This window comes from Balaenoptera physalus (assembly GCF_965194825.1).
Source record: "Balaenoptera physalus genome assembly, chromosome: 14".
NCBI lineage: Eukaryota > Metazoa > Chordata > Mammalia > Artiodactyla > Balaenopteridae > Balaenoptera > Balaenoptera physalus.
The window spans coordinates 463,808-477,632 of record NC_138893.1 but is presented as its reverse complement, the minus strand read 5'-3'; the positions used below and the strand labels follow the sequence as shown (position 1 = coordinate 477,632).

The 13,825-nt window shown below is 37.2% G+C and overlaps 1 long non-coding RNA gene across 1 annotated transcript; it reads left to right on the top strand.

Annotated features, from left to right (window-relative positions):
• The first annotated feature begins 1,075 nt into the window (after positions 1 to 1,075).
• On the top strand, positions 1,076 to 3,980 carry LOC309642092. The gene is made up of 2 exons (XR_014252968.1): positions 1,076 to 2,536; positions 3,049 to 3,980. It is a non-coding gene; the product is annotated as an uncharacterized lncRNA (long non-coding RNA).
• Positions 3,981 to 13,825: the final 9,845 nt, after the last annotated feature.

The following is a 13,825-nucleotide window of genomic DNA, read 5'->3' as shown; positions in this document are numbered from 1 at the left end:
CGCGGCTTCAGTAGTTGTGGCTCATGGGCTCAGTTGCTCTGCGGCACGTGGGATCTTCCTGGACCAGGGATTGAACCCATGTCCCCCACGTTGGCGGACAGATTCTCAACCATTGTGCCACCAGGGAAGTCCCTGACTTTATTGTTTATTAATACATTTAACAGAGAAGTTTGGTTTCACCCTCCTTTCCTTAAGTCTTAGGGTTGGAAAACAACTAATGCTATGTGAGCAGGAGAGGAACTTGCCTTTATCTGTTTTCTACCTCATGCTATTATATTATCATGTCCTTACTTTCCTGATGAGGAAGTTGAGGTTCAGAAATGTTTAGGTCTCTCAGGTGGTAAATGTTAAAGTAAGGCTTAGGGTGTGGTTTACCTAAACTGCCTCTAATGTTTATTTAAATTTCTGATAATTGATTGTGGTTTCTTTTATTATTCCCCAAAAGTAATGTTTACTTTCTAAAAAATAAAATCAAGGAAATATCTGAAAGAACATTAGGATGAGAATCTAAGGACATGTGTTCTAACCAGCACCTATCATAAATGAGATGAACCTTGAGAAGGCACCTAACTTTGATCCTTAATGCGGTACTTGGATAGAAAATTCTATGATTTCATTCCAAGGCACTTATAAACAACTTCAGTGAAAAATAAAAAGGTCATCTTGTGGCTCATCTATATCTCATCCATACGTATACCTATATTTCTTACTTGTTGTAAACACTATGTAGATGCAATTTTATGTTTGCTAAGTAATTGTAATTTTCTAAACCAATAAGTTCAGAGAATGGTGATTTAGAATAAATTATCATAAAGGAAATATTTTACAAATGTACCTGTCACTCTTTATTGCTTATATCAATTATAAACAATAGTTCAGTATCATAAACAGCTAGACAAGTAATCTAGATCAGGAGTTTTTAACCTGATTGCACATTAGAAATACCTGAATAGGGAATGAGGGGTGGGAGTAGTTTTGAAAATATATGATATTAGGAACCCCAATAGACCAAATATATCAGAACCTCTGGGGTGGGGCCTGGGTGTCAATATTTTTTAAATGCTCCCATCTCCATGATTTTAATGTATAGCTGGAGTTTACAACTGCTGATCTAGAATAGATCATTGTTTATTGCACTACAGTTTCTGATCATTGCTCAACTGCTTTCTCAAGAACCAACTAATTCAATAATACAGAGGTTTAATAGACCATCAATTGTTAATTCAAAAATAATATTTCCTTATTCTAATAGTATCATTTGGGCTCACAGAATTTTTTTTCATCAGCAATCTTAAGAGAGCCATTATAGTTTGTTTCATGGCTATATTCATCTTTGAATCCTTAATAATTATAGAAGTAGAACAGTTTCCTATCTAAGTACTTGATATTTTTTAATGTGAAAGGAAGGTGAGCATCTGGCTGTCTCGAAAAAAAGTTGTGAGTTGGGGATTTGAGTTTTGAAGTTCCCTTTTGAATTCTAATAAGCTGGCTTATTTTGAAATCTCTATTTTAAAACTAAAACAATGATATAACTTTACATTTTTCTCCCAAATTCTGCAACAATTCTTAAATGTCAGCATTTATTTCCACAGTGAAATAAATGGGACTCAGAGATTTTCATTAACTTCTCTCCAGAAAATTCAGTAATAAAACTTAAATTTATATTCACTGATACTGAAAATCTCTTATCACCAAAGGACTCTGAAAGTCATGATGAAAGATAACTACTTCTAGGTCAGGACACAAAGAAGACTCAACTCTTTGGATGGCTGATTAAAGAAATTATCTCAAATTCTACAGTCATAACATTGGAACAGACTTGGTTGTAATTTATTTATTTACATAGCCATCTGGTCTCAGGCACTGGAGGAAAGAAGGTTATTATATAATGCACATATGAATCTGCAGTTCTTTGCACGAATATATTTGAAAGGCTTATTTAGGGCCCACCTTGCTGCCCAAGTTGACCCACTCTCTGTGTGCAGAGCCACTGGCCCTGGGCCACTGGTAGAGGCCAATCTTAGAACCATCCAGTGAGGTCTCTTTTCCTTAATGGGAAACAAGGAAAAGGCTTCCCTAACCCTCCCCCAAGTGTGCCAGAACACATAGGGAACTCTTTCAGTGGGAGCCACAGCACTCAAGCATGGGACAGTATCCATTATATCCACCCTATGCAATTCAAGGCCAGGACTGAGTCTTAGGAAGTAAAGGAAAAGACAGGTGTAACCAGTGTTGCATAAGTCTTTCTGCTTCTTTGTCATCCTTGACCTCTTATTTGTAACCTTACTGTAGATAATAGAATTAAATGTAAATTGAAACATTCCCTCCTTACAGAAGGAGGTGATGTCATCCAATTCTGACTCCTCTTATGTTGATACTTTTTTTGTTTGTTTGTTTTTGGTTCTGTGCTTCCCATCATTTCATTCTTATTTACCTGTATCGAGACATGGTTCCTAGATTTCAAAGTGCTCCCATGAGAGGCAGCAAAAGAAGGCTTTTTCCACAGTTCAGGATGCCAGTGAGAGGGAGCCCTCATGTAAGCCAATGGTCTTTTTCATGGTCAGTTTTATTCTCCACTTGAATCTGAAGTAAACTCTGATTAGAAAGCTGATCAAAAGCAGGATGGTGAAAAATCACTTCTAGAACTATGAGGGTACTTTTGTTAAATGTGAAAAGTCTTCACTGAAAGTCAGTGGAAGGGGAAAAAGGACGGAGGAGGTGGCCTCCTCATTGAAAGTCGTAATGATGACAGCCACTGCTGACTTTGTTGAACTGCTAATAAGGAATTTGCTTATTATACTACTTCACAGACACTGTACTGAATCCATATACATGCATTAGCCTGCCTGTGGCAGGTGAGATAATGTGATTATCTTTTCTTTATTCAGAGGAACTGAACCTGAACTTTTAATGAATAGATACAAGAATCTTGTGCTGTATTCTTATTCAAAAGAAATCTATATTAACTCACAGAATTGTTTTCGTTTCATGCATCAGATTTATTTTATATTTCTTTTTTTAACAACATATATTTTTCTTGTTTTTTAGAATCATGCAAGTGGATTCTTTGCGCAATTTTAAAGAGACAATAAAGCCCAGCATGTTTTTTAAATGCCTTATTTAATCTGATTTCTTAGGGTTTCTGAAGAGCTTTCTTTTTAAACATGCATTTATAAATTTGCATACTTTCTCCTTGGCAATTGTAGCCTTTATAGCATGAACTATGTCATGAATATCTTTTTTACACTAGTAGTACTTTGGCATACACATAATAAGCTCACAGTTAATATTTATTGGTTGGTTGATTTTATGTTACATATGAGACACAATTTATAATAATGAGTTTTCATGCTGCCAGACCCTACCAAACTTTTTGAAAAGAGTAATTTTGTTTGTCTCTATTTTCCCACCTCTCATTCACTCTGCAACCACTGAAAGATAGCTCCTACCCTCACCAACCCAATGAAACGCCTTTGATGAGATCCCTAGTGACTACCTAGTTGAAAATCCCAGTGGCTACTTTTCAGTTGTTATTTTCCTGGACGTCTCTGTATATTCAGAAGCTCTCTCCTCCTTTGGCTTCCATGCTATTTCATACTTCTCTGTTCCTTCTCAGTATCCCTTGTAGATTCCTCTTCCTTTGCAGACCCTTTAAATATGGTGACAGAGTCATCTTAGTGCCCTTTCTCTTCTTATTCTACCCTCTTTCAGGGACCTCATCCCACCTGCAGGACTTCAGTGTTATATGCTGGTGAATCTTAAATTACCTGTCTAGACAGGCAAGGTTTTTCTGAGCTTTAGACCATATTTCCAGGTGTCTGCCAAACATTTCTATCTGGCTATCCCAAAGACATCACAAACTCAACATACAAAAACGAAATTCTTCATTCCATCCCTACAGTTTCTATTCCATCACATGACTCCTTATCCTCTTATCCCCTTAATGAATTTCATCGATTTCCTACCACTCTTTCAGTTGTACCAGATCAAAAGCTTGGAACTATCTTAAAAACTTAGCAGGTGGCCTCTGCTAAGTTTCCATTAGTCATGGGAGAACGTGTTAGATTCAACTACCAATTTATAAACAGAGAATTGAAGAACATGTTAAACAATACCATAGGGTTACAATCAGCAAAATCCAATCTGTGTCTACAGTAAAAATCACCTGATTTCTTCAACAAATGAATTATAAACCAAAGCGAAAAAAAAAAGAGAGATAGAAGGAAAGCCTAGAAAAAAATTTAAAAGACCTAAGAAACATGTAGGGGATCATATGAGTGAAATCTATTTAGATCTTGATTCAAACTATTAAAAATTATTATATTTATGGGGAAGTCATGTTGAACACTGTATATTTGATAGTATTAAATAATTATTATCAAATGTTTTAGGCATGATAATGGTATTGTGGTTATCATTTTTTTAAAGACATCTTTTAGAGATACATACTGAAGTATTTATGGATGAAATGGTATGATGTCTGGGATTTGCTTCAAAATTATATGGAAGGAAGGAATTCAGTGGGATGTAGCTGAAATAAGATAGGTTATGAGTTTAAGATTCTTGAAACTGAGTGATGGGTCAAAGGAGTCACTGAAATGTTCCATTATATAAAGGTTTTTTTTTTCTTTTTTTTTTTGTAAAGAGTCTTAAGACTCTAGTACAGAGCTCTTTCCACAATTCCATTACATTGGTCATGGAAAAATGAAGCAAAATTCCAGAATTTTCTACATTTTTTAATTCAAAAGGGGTTCCCAAAATAAGGAATAAGGACAATGGTTAAAAATGTCAGCCCTTGGAGTTCATGATCTCTGTTTTCTCATCTGACTTTGCCAAGAAATTCCTATGTGGTCTTTGGCAATATTAGATTTTTCTGTCTTGATTTGGTCACCCTCCAAAAGTGGCCAGAGGTCAAGGTCCACATTATGACTTGTCGGCAGCACTTCCAGCCTAGGAGGGCTCCATTACTGCATAAAGATGATGCATAAAGTGAGCCGATTTTAGGAGAAAAATCTGCTTTTAAATAACTATTAATACAATAGGTCAGATGAAAATGTAAAATGAAAAACCATTACAGAGGGAAAAAAAGATGCTTTATATGAAAGATTGTTATTGACCAAAGCTTCATAATTAACAATATTATTAACTCAAGACGGTAGGACTGTTTTTCACTTTACTACAAGACGTTATGGACTGCCACCACCATCTTGAATCAAAGTGTCTGGTGCGCTGAGCTGAGGTGTCTGCGCAGTGGTTCTGCCTTGGGAACTCTAATTCGACGCATTAGGTGGAAGTCCTTTGCACACAGCCCCCTACAGGAATAGACTTTGAGGAGGAAAAACATGCAGCCGACAGAGATTGGTTCAAGATGGCGGAGTAGAAGGCTGTGCGCTCCCTCCCTCTTGTGAGAGCACCGGAATCACAACTAACTGCTGAACAATCATCGACAGGAAGACACTGGAACTCACCAACAAAGATACCCCACGGCCAAAGACAAAGGAGAAGCTGCAGTGAGACAGTAGGAGGGGCGCAATCACAATAAAATCAAATCCCATAACCACTGGGTGGGTGACTCACAAATTGGAGAACAATTATACCACAGAAGTCCACCCACTGGAGTGAAGGTTCTGAGCCCCACATCAGACTTCCCAACCTGGGGGTCCAGCAACGGGAGGAGGAATTCCCAGAGGATCAGACTTTGAAGGCTAGCGTTATTTGATTGCAGGACTTCCATAGGACTGGGGGAAACAGAGACTCCACTCTTGGAGGGCACACACAAAGTAGTGTGCACATGAGGACCCAGAGGGAAGGAGCAGTGACCCCATAGGAGATTGAACCAGACCTACCTGCTAGTGTTGGAGGGTCTCCTGCAGAGGCAGGGGGTGGCTGTGGCTCACCACGGGGACAAGGACACTGGCAGCAGAAGTTCTGGAAAGTACTCCTTGGTGTGAGCCCTCCCAGAGTCCACCATTAACCCCACCAAAGAGCCTGTAGGATTGAGTGTTGGGTCGCCTCAGGCCAAACAACCAACAGGGAGGGAACTCAGCCCCACCCATCAACAGACAAGTGGATTAAAGTTTTACTGAGCTCTGCCTACCAGAGCAACAGTCAGCTCTACCCACCACCAGTCCCTCCCATCAGGAAGCTTGCACAAGCCTCTTAGATAGGCTCATCCACCAGAGGTCAGACAGCAGAAGCAACTACAATCCTGCAGCCTGTGGAACAAAAACCACATTCACAGAAAGATAGACAAAATGAAAAGGTAGAGGACTATGTATCAGATGAAGGAACAAGATAAAACCCCAGAAAAACAACTAAATGAAGTGGAGATAGGCAACCTTCCAGAAAAAAATTCAGAATAGTGATAGTGAAGATGATCCAGGACCTCAGAAAAAGAATGGAGACAAAGATCAAGAAGATGCAAGAAATGTTTAACAAAGACCTAGAAGAATTAAAGAACAAACAAAGAGAGATGAACAATACAATAACTGAAATAAAAAATACACTAGAAGGAATCAATAGCAGAATAACTGAGGCAGAAGAACAGATAAGTGACCTGGAAGACAGAATGGTGGAAATCACTGCCACAGAACAGAATAAAGAAAAAAGAATGAAAAGAAATGAAGACAGCCTAAGAGACCTCTGGGACAACATTAAACGCAACAATATTCGCATTATAGGGGTCCCAGAAGGAGAAGAGAGAGAGAAAGGACCCGAGAAAATATTTGAAGAGATTATAGTCGAAAAATTCCCTAACATGGGAAAGGAAATAGCCACCCAAGTCCAGGAAGTGCAGAGAATCCCAAGCAGGGTAAACCCAAGGAGAGACATGCTGAGACACATAGTAATCAAATTGACAAAAATTAAAGACAAAGAAAAATTATCAACAACACAAGGGAAAAACGAAAAATAACATACAAGGGAACTCCCATAAGGTTAACAGCTGATTTTTCAGCAGAAACTCTACAAGCCAGAAGGGAGTGACACGATATATTTAAAGTGATGAAAGGGAAGAAACTACAACCAAGATTACTCTACCCGGCAAGGATCTCATTCAGATTCGATGGAGAAATCAAAAGCTTTACAGACAAGCAAAAGTTAAGAGAATTAAGCACCACCAAACCAGCTCTACAACAAATGCTAAAGGAACTTCTCTAAGTGGGAAACACAAGAGAAGAAAAGGACCTACAAAAACAAACCCAAAACAATTAAGAAAATGGTAATAGGAATATACATATTCATAATTACCTTAAATGTGAATAGATTAAATGCTCCAAGCAAAAGACACAGGCTGGCTGAATGGATACAAAATCAAGACCCATATATATGCTGCCTACAAGAGAACCACTTCAGACCTAAGGACACATACAGACTGAAAGTGAGGGGATAGAAAAAGATATTCCATGCAAATGGAAATCAAAAGAAAGCTGGAGTAGCAATACTCATATCAGATAAAATAGACTTTAAAATAAAGAATGGTACAAGAGACAAGGAAGGACAATACATAATGATCAAGGGTTCAATCCAAGAAGAAGATATAACAATTGTAAATATTTATACACCCAACATAGGAGCACCTCAGTACATAAGGCAAATGCTAACAGCCATAAAAGGGGGAAATCGACAGTAACACAATCATAGTAGGGGACTTTAACACCCCACTTTTACCAACAGACAGATCATCCAAAATGAAAATAAATAAGGAAACACAAGCTTTAAATGATACATTAAACAAGATGGACTTAATTGATATTTATAGGACATTCCATCCAAAAACAGCAGAATACACTTTCTTCTCATGTGCTCATGGAACAGTCTCCAGGATAGGTCATATCTTGGGTCACAAATCAAGCCTTGGTAAATTTAAGAAAATTGAAATCGTGTCAAGTATCTTTTCTGACCACAATGCTATAAGACTAGATATCAATTACAGGAAAAAAATCTGTAAAAAATACAAACACATGGAGGCTAAACAATACACTATTTAATAACCAAGAGATCACTGAAGAAATCAAAGAGGAAATCAAAAAATGCCTAGAAACAAATGACAAGGAAAACACGACGACCAAAAACCTATGGGATACAGCAAAAGCAGTTCTAAGAGGGAAGTTTATAGCAATACAATCCTACCTCAAGAAACAAGAAAAATCTCAAATAAACAATTTAATTTTACACCTGAAGGAACTAGAGAAAGAAGAACAAACAAAACTCAGTGTTAGTAGAAGGAAAGAAATCATAAAGATCAGAGAAGAAATAAATGAAATAGAAACAAAGAAAACAATAGCAAAGATCAATAAAACTAAAAGCTTGTTCTTTGAGAAGATAAAGAAAATTGATAAACCTTTAGCCAGACTCATCAAGAAGAAGAGGGAGAGGACTCAAATCAATAAAATTAGAAATGAAAAAGGAGAAGTTGCAACGGACACCGCAGAAATACAAGGCATCCTAAGAGACTACTACAAGCAACTCTATGCCAATAAAATGGACAAGTTGGAAGAAATGGACAAATTCTTAGAAAGGTATAACCTTCCAAGACTGAACCAGGAAGAAATAGAAAATATGAACAGACCAATCACAAGTAATGAAATTGAAACTGTGATTAAAAATCTTCCAACAAACAAAAGTCCAGGACCAAATGGCTTCACAGGTGAATTCTATCAAACATATAGAGAACAGCTAACAACCACCCTTCTTAAACTCTTCCAAAAAATTGCAGAGGAAGGAACACTCCCAAACTCATTCTACGAGGCCACAATAACCCTGATACCAAAACCAGAAAAAGATAGTACAAAAAAAGAAAATTACAGACCAGTATCACTGATGAATATAGATGTAAAAACCCTCAACAAAATACTAGCAAACAGAATTGAACAACACATTAAAAGGATCATACACCATGATCAAGTGGGTTTATCCCAGGGATGCAAGGATTCTTCAATATATGCAAATCAACCAGTGTGATACACCATATTAACAAATTGAAAAATAAAAACCATATGATCATCTCAATCGACGCAGAAAAAGCTTTTGACAAAATTCAACACCCATTTATGATAAAAACTCTCCAGAAAGTGGACATAGAGGGAACCTACCTCAACATAATAAAGGCCATATATGACAAACCCACAGCAAACATCATTCTTAATGGTGAAAAACTGAAAGCATTTCCTCTAAGATCAGGAACAAGACAAGGATGTCCACTCTCACCACTCTTATTCAACATAATTCTGTAAGTCCTGGCAACGGCAATCAGAGAAGAAAAAGAAATAAAAGGAATACAATTTGGAAAACAAGTAAAACTGTCACTGTTTGCAGATGACATGATACTATACATAGATAATCCTAAAGATGCCACCAGAAAACTACTAGAGCTAATCAATGAATGTGGTAAAGTAGCAGGATACAAAATTAATGCACAGAAATCTCTTGCAGTCCTATACACTAACAACGAAAGATCAGAAAGAGAAATTAACAAAACAATCCCATTCACCACTGCAAAAAAATAAAATAAAATACCTAGGAATAGACCTACCTAAGGAGGTAAAAGACCTGTACTCAGAAAACTATAAGACACTGATGAAAGAAATCGAAGATGACACAAACAGATGGATAGATATACCATGTTCTTAGATTGGAAAATCAATATTGTGAAAATGACTATACTACCCAAAGCAATCTACAGATTCAATGCACTCCATATCAAATTAATGGCATATTTTACAGAACTAGAACAAAAATCTTAAAATTTGTATGGAGACACAAAAGACTCCGAATAGCCAAAGCAGTCTTGAGGGAAAAAAATGGAGCTGGAGGAATCAGACTCCCTGACTTCAGACTATACTACAAAGCTACAGTAATCAAGACAATATGGTACTGGCACAAAAAACAGAAATATAGATCAATGGAACAGGATAGAAAGCCCAGACATAAACCCACACACTTATGATCAACTAATCTATGACAAAGGAGGCAAGGATATACAATGGAGAAAATACAGTCTCTTCAATAAGTGCTGGGAAAACTTGCCAGCTACATGTAAAAGAATGAAATTAGAACACTCCCTAACACCATACACAGAAATAAACTCCAAATGGATTAAAGACCTAAATGTAAGACTAGGCACTGTAAAACTCTTAGAGGAAAACATAGGAAGAACACTCTTTGACATAAATCACAGCAAGATCTTTTTGGACCCACCTCCTAAAGTAATGGAAATAAAAACAAAAATAAACAAATGGGATCTAATGAAACCTAAAAGCTTTTGCACAGCAAAGGAAATTATAAACAAGGTGAAAAGACAACCCTCAGAATAGGAGAAAATATTTGTAAACAAATCAATGGACAAAGGATAAATCTCCAAAATATATAAACAGCTCACACAGCTCAATATTACAAAAACAAACAACCCAATCAAAAAATGGGCAGAACACCTAAATAGACATTTCGCCAAAGTAGACATACAGATGGCCAAGAGGCACATGAAAAGATGCTCAACATCAGTAATTATTAGAGAAATGCAAATCGAACTACAATGAGGTATCACCTCACACCAGTTAGAATGGGCATCATCAGAAAAATCTACAAACAACAAATGCTGGAGAGGGTGTGGAGAAAAGGGAATCCTCTTGAACTCTTGGTGGGAATCTAAATTGATACAGCCACTATGGAGAACAGTACGGAGGTTCCTTAAAAAACTAAAAATAGAATTACCATATGACCCAGCAATCCCACTACTGGGCATATACCCAGAGAAAAACATAATTCAAAAAGACACATGCACCCCAATGTTCATTGCAGCGCTATTTACAATAGGCAGGTCATGGTAGCAACCTAAATGCCCATCGACAGACGAATGGATAAAGAAGTTGTAGTACATATATACAATGGAATATTACTCAGCCATAAAAAGGAACGAAATTGAGTCATTTGTAGAGACGTGGATGGACCTAGAGTCTGTCATACAGAGTGAAGTAAGTCAGAAAGAGAAAAACAAATATCGTATATTAACGCATATATGTGGAATCTAGAAAAATGGTACAGATGAACTGGTTTGCAAGGCAGAAATAGAGACACAGATGTAGAGAGCAAACGTATGGGCACCAAGTGGGGAAAGCGGGGTGAGGGGGTGGTGGTGGTGGTATGAATTGGGAGATTGGGATTGACATATATACACTGATATGTATAAAACAGATAACTAGTAAGAACCTGTTTTATATAAAAAATATATATATAAGACCTTACGGTTGGGGTCCTCCATAACCATTCTTTTTTCTTTTTGTAGTTGTTCTTTCTGCTTGTTATTTGAAATATGGCAATATGAATGCATTTTGTGATGGTTCTAATCTATGGTTTACATTAATTTTTTTTGTGTAAAGCCTGGTCTTACTTAGATTTTGATGTTTTCAATGCCAGTATCCACAGACAGCTTTGCAAACAAATGAAAAACAATGATCATTTGAGGCTGATACATATGTTTTTTTGTCTCTCTTGCCTCATGCCCCAAATAAATGAGGTGATAAAGTAAATGAAATCAACTTTCTCTTGTACCCACCTGGCATCAATTGTTTCCAACTCCAGGCATCCAGTCAGGGATAACTTGTCAGCCAAAGAGGTTGAGGGTCACCCCAGAATTCTCAGTTGCTTATGTAAAAACTAGACAATACCCTTCTGTACAGCCATCCTTTCTCCATACCAATCCTCTCCCATACATTTGGACAGACATGCTTTCTCAACCACAAACATATACATCCTCTAATTTTCTTTCTCATATCTGTAAGTTATTTTGCCCAAGATATACTTATTCATCTGTTTCATATTTAGATAGCCTCCCTTAGTATAATCTTTAAAATGCTGTCATAACTATTGCAAATCTTTTTAAATAAAGAGAAAAGTACATGCCAGGTAATTATAAAATAGTTATTACATAGTCTACAGGAGGGAGGAGAAAGAGGGAGGGAGAGAGTTGAAAGCAAAATGGATTTACCAGAAAGTTTTGAAATGTTCACAACTCACAAAAATTAATGGTGAATCATGGGTCAAAATTTCTTGCTCTAGAATATTTAGAGGAAATGCCGATAGCTAAACAAAATGCAGATGAATCTTGGGTTGAAAAATAAGAATGTGAAGAAAAAGCACAATGATGATATATATGTATGTGGAGGGGATACTTCAGAAATGTTAAAAACCAACTGTTAACGAATTTTCTACTGGGTCTGCTATAAATGTGCAGGGAGATACAGTATTAGAATGGATCTGGGATTATAAATGTAGTGTTAGAAGTTCATAAATAAGATTTGTAATTTAAAGCCCAAATATTCTTCATATTTTTCTCAATCATATACCTTTTTCAAAAATGGACTCACACCAAGTCATATCATAAGAATGAGGGCTTAGCTATCCTCCAAACTCCAGGGACAAATGGCTAAACTTAGCCAACCTGAACTTTGAATACTTATTTTTTAATTCACACACTACCAGAGAACCCTGCATTTCTAAAATTTTATTGAGAATCTTAGCTATTCCAATAAGGACATTCAAATATTTACCGCAGTTTTATTTTTTTTTATTTTTTAAAATATTTATTTATTTAGGCTGAGCCAGCTTTTAATTGCAGCATGTGGGATCTAACTCCCCAACCAGGGACCGAACCCAGGCCCCCTGCATTCTGAGCGTGGAGTCTTACCCACCGGACCACTGGGGAAGTCCCTCTGCAGTTTTCAATAAAATATCTTAGGAGCTACCCTGTAAAACATGCTTTAAAAAGTTTAGGAAGTTGTATGATTTTAATTAAGATAGAGGCAGATTATGGATTAGTAGTCATTGAGTGGCAGAAATTGGCTAGGTGCTCACCGACCTCCTTTCTTCTTCCTGGATAAATAAGAAGAGTCACGTCTCAGTTTTGCTTGCAGTTCGGTTGGTGTTACTTGACTAGGTTCTGGCCAATAGAATGTGAAGGGAAGTAATATACAGTACTTCCAGATTTATCTTTAAAACATCCTGGTTGACCCTCCTTGCTCTCTCTCTTTACTTAATGGTTGAGTGATGATCAAGCGGAGGAGTCCATGGAGGCACTAAGAAACAGCAGCGCTGTGATATAGATGTACCCTACGTTCCTGAGTCTCTGTCTGGAGGAGAGCCTAAGGAGAGCTGCCCAATCTGTATTGGGCAGGGATGTAAGAAAGAAAGAAAGAAAAACTTTAACCAGATTGTGGGAATCCTTTCACAATGTGTATGCATATCAAATCACCATGATGTACACTTTAAATATCTTACAATTTTGTCAATTATACCTCAATCAAACTGGAAAAAAAATAAATTTTTATTGTTAAGCAACTGAGACTTGGGAGGGGTGCATATTAATAGCTTCTGATATTGATTACCTTGAGGAATGTCATCGTTTGTTGGCATTTGGTACACCATTCTTTCATTTTATTTACCAAAAGCCACTGTACTCAGTATCTCGTCTCTGCTTCTTCTTCTTCTTTTTTTTGGCCACACTGCGGGGCATGCAGGATCCTAATTCCCCGACCAGGGATTGAACCCGTGCACCCTGCAGTGGAAAGGTGGAGTCTTAACCACTGGACCACCAGCAAAGTCCTTGTTACTGCTTGTTAAATCATGGTCTAAACTTCTTACCCACTCCTAGACCCTAAGCCCCGTACCATGTAGGGCATGATGTTATACTTCCAAAGACAGCTCACTCCCTGATCATAGGTTTGAAGAGCTGGCAGAGAGCTTGTCCATTCTGCAGGTAATAAATACCTCCATTTAAGCAAAACGATTTCTTCTGAGACAGTAAAACAAATTTTTTATAAGACGCATAGCA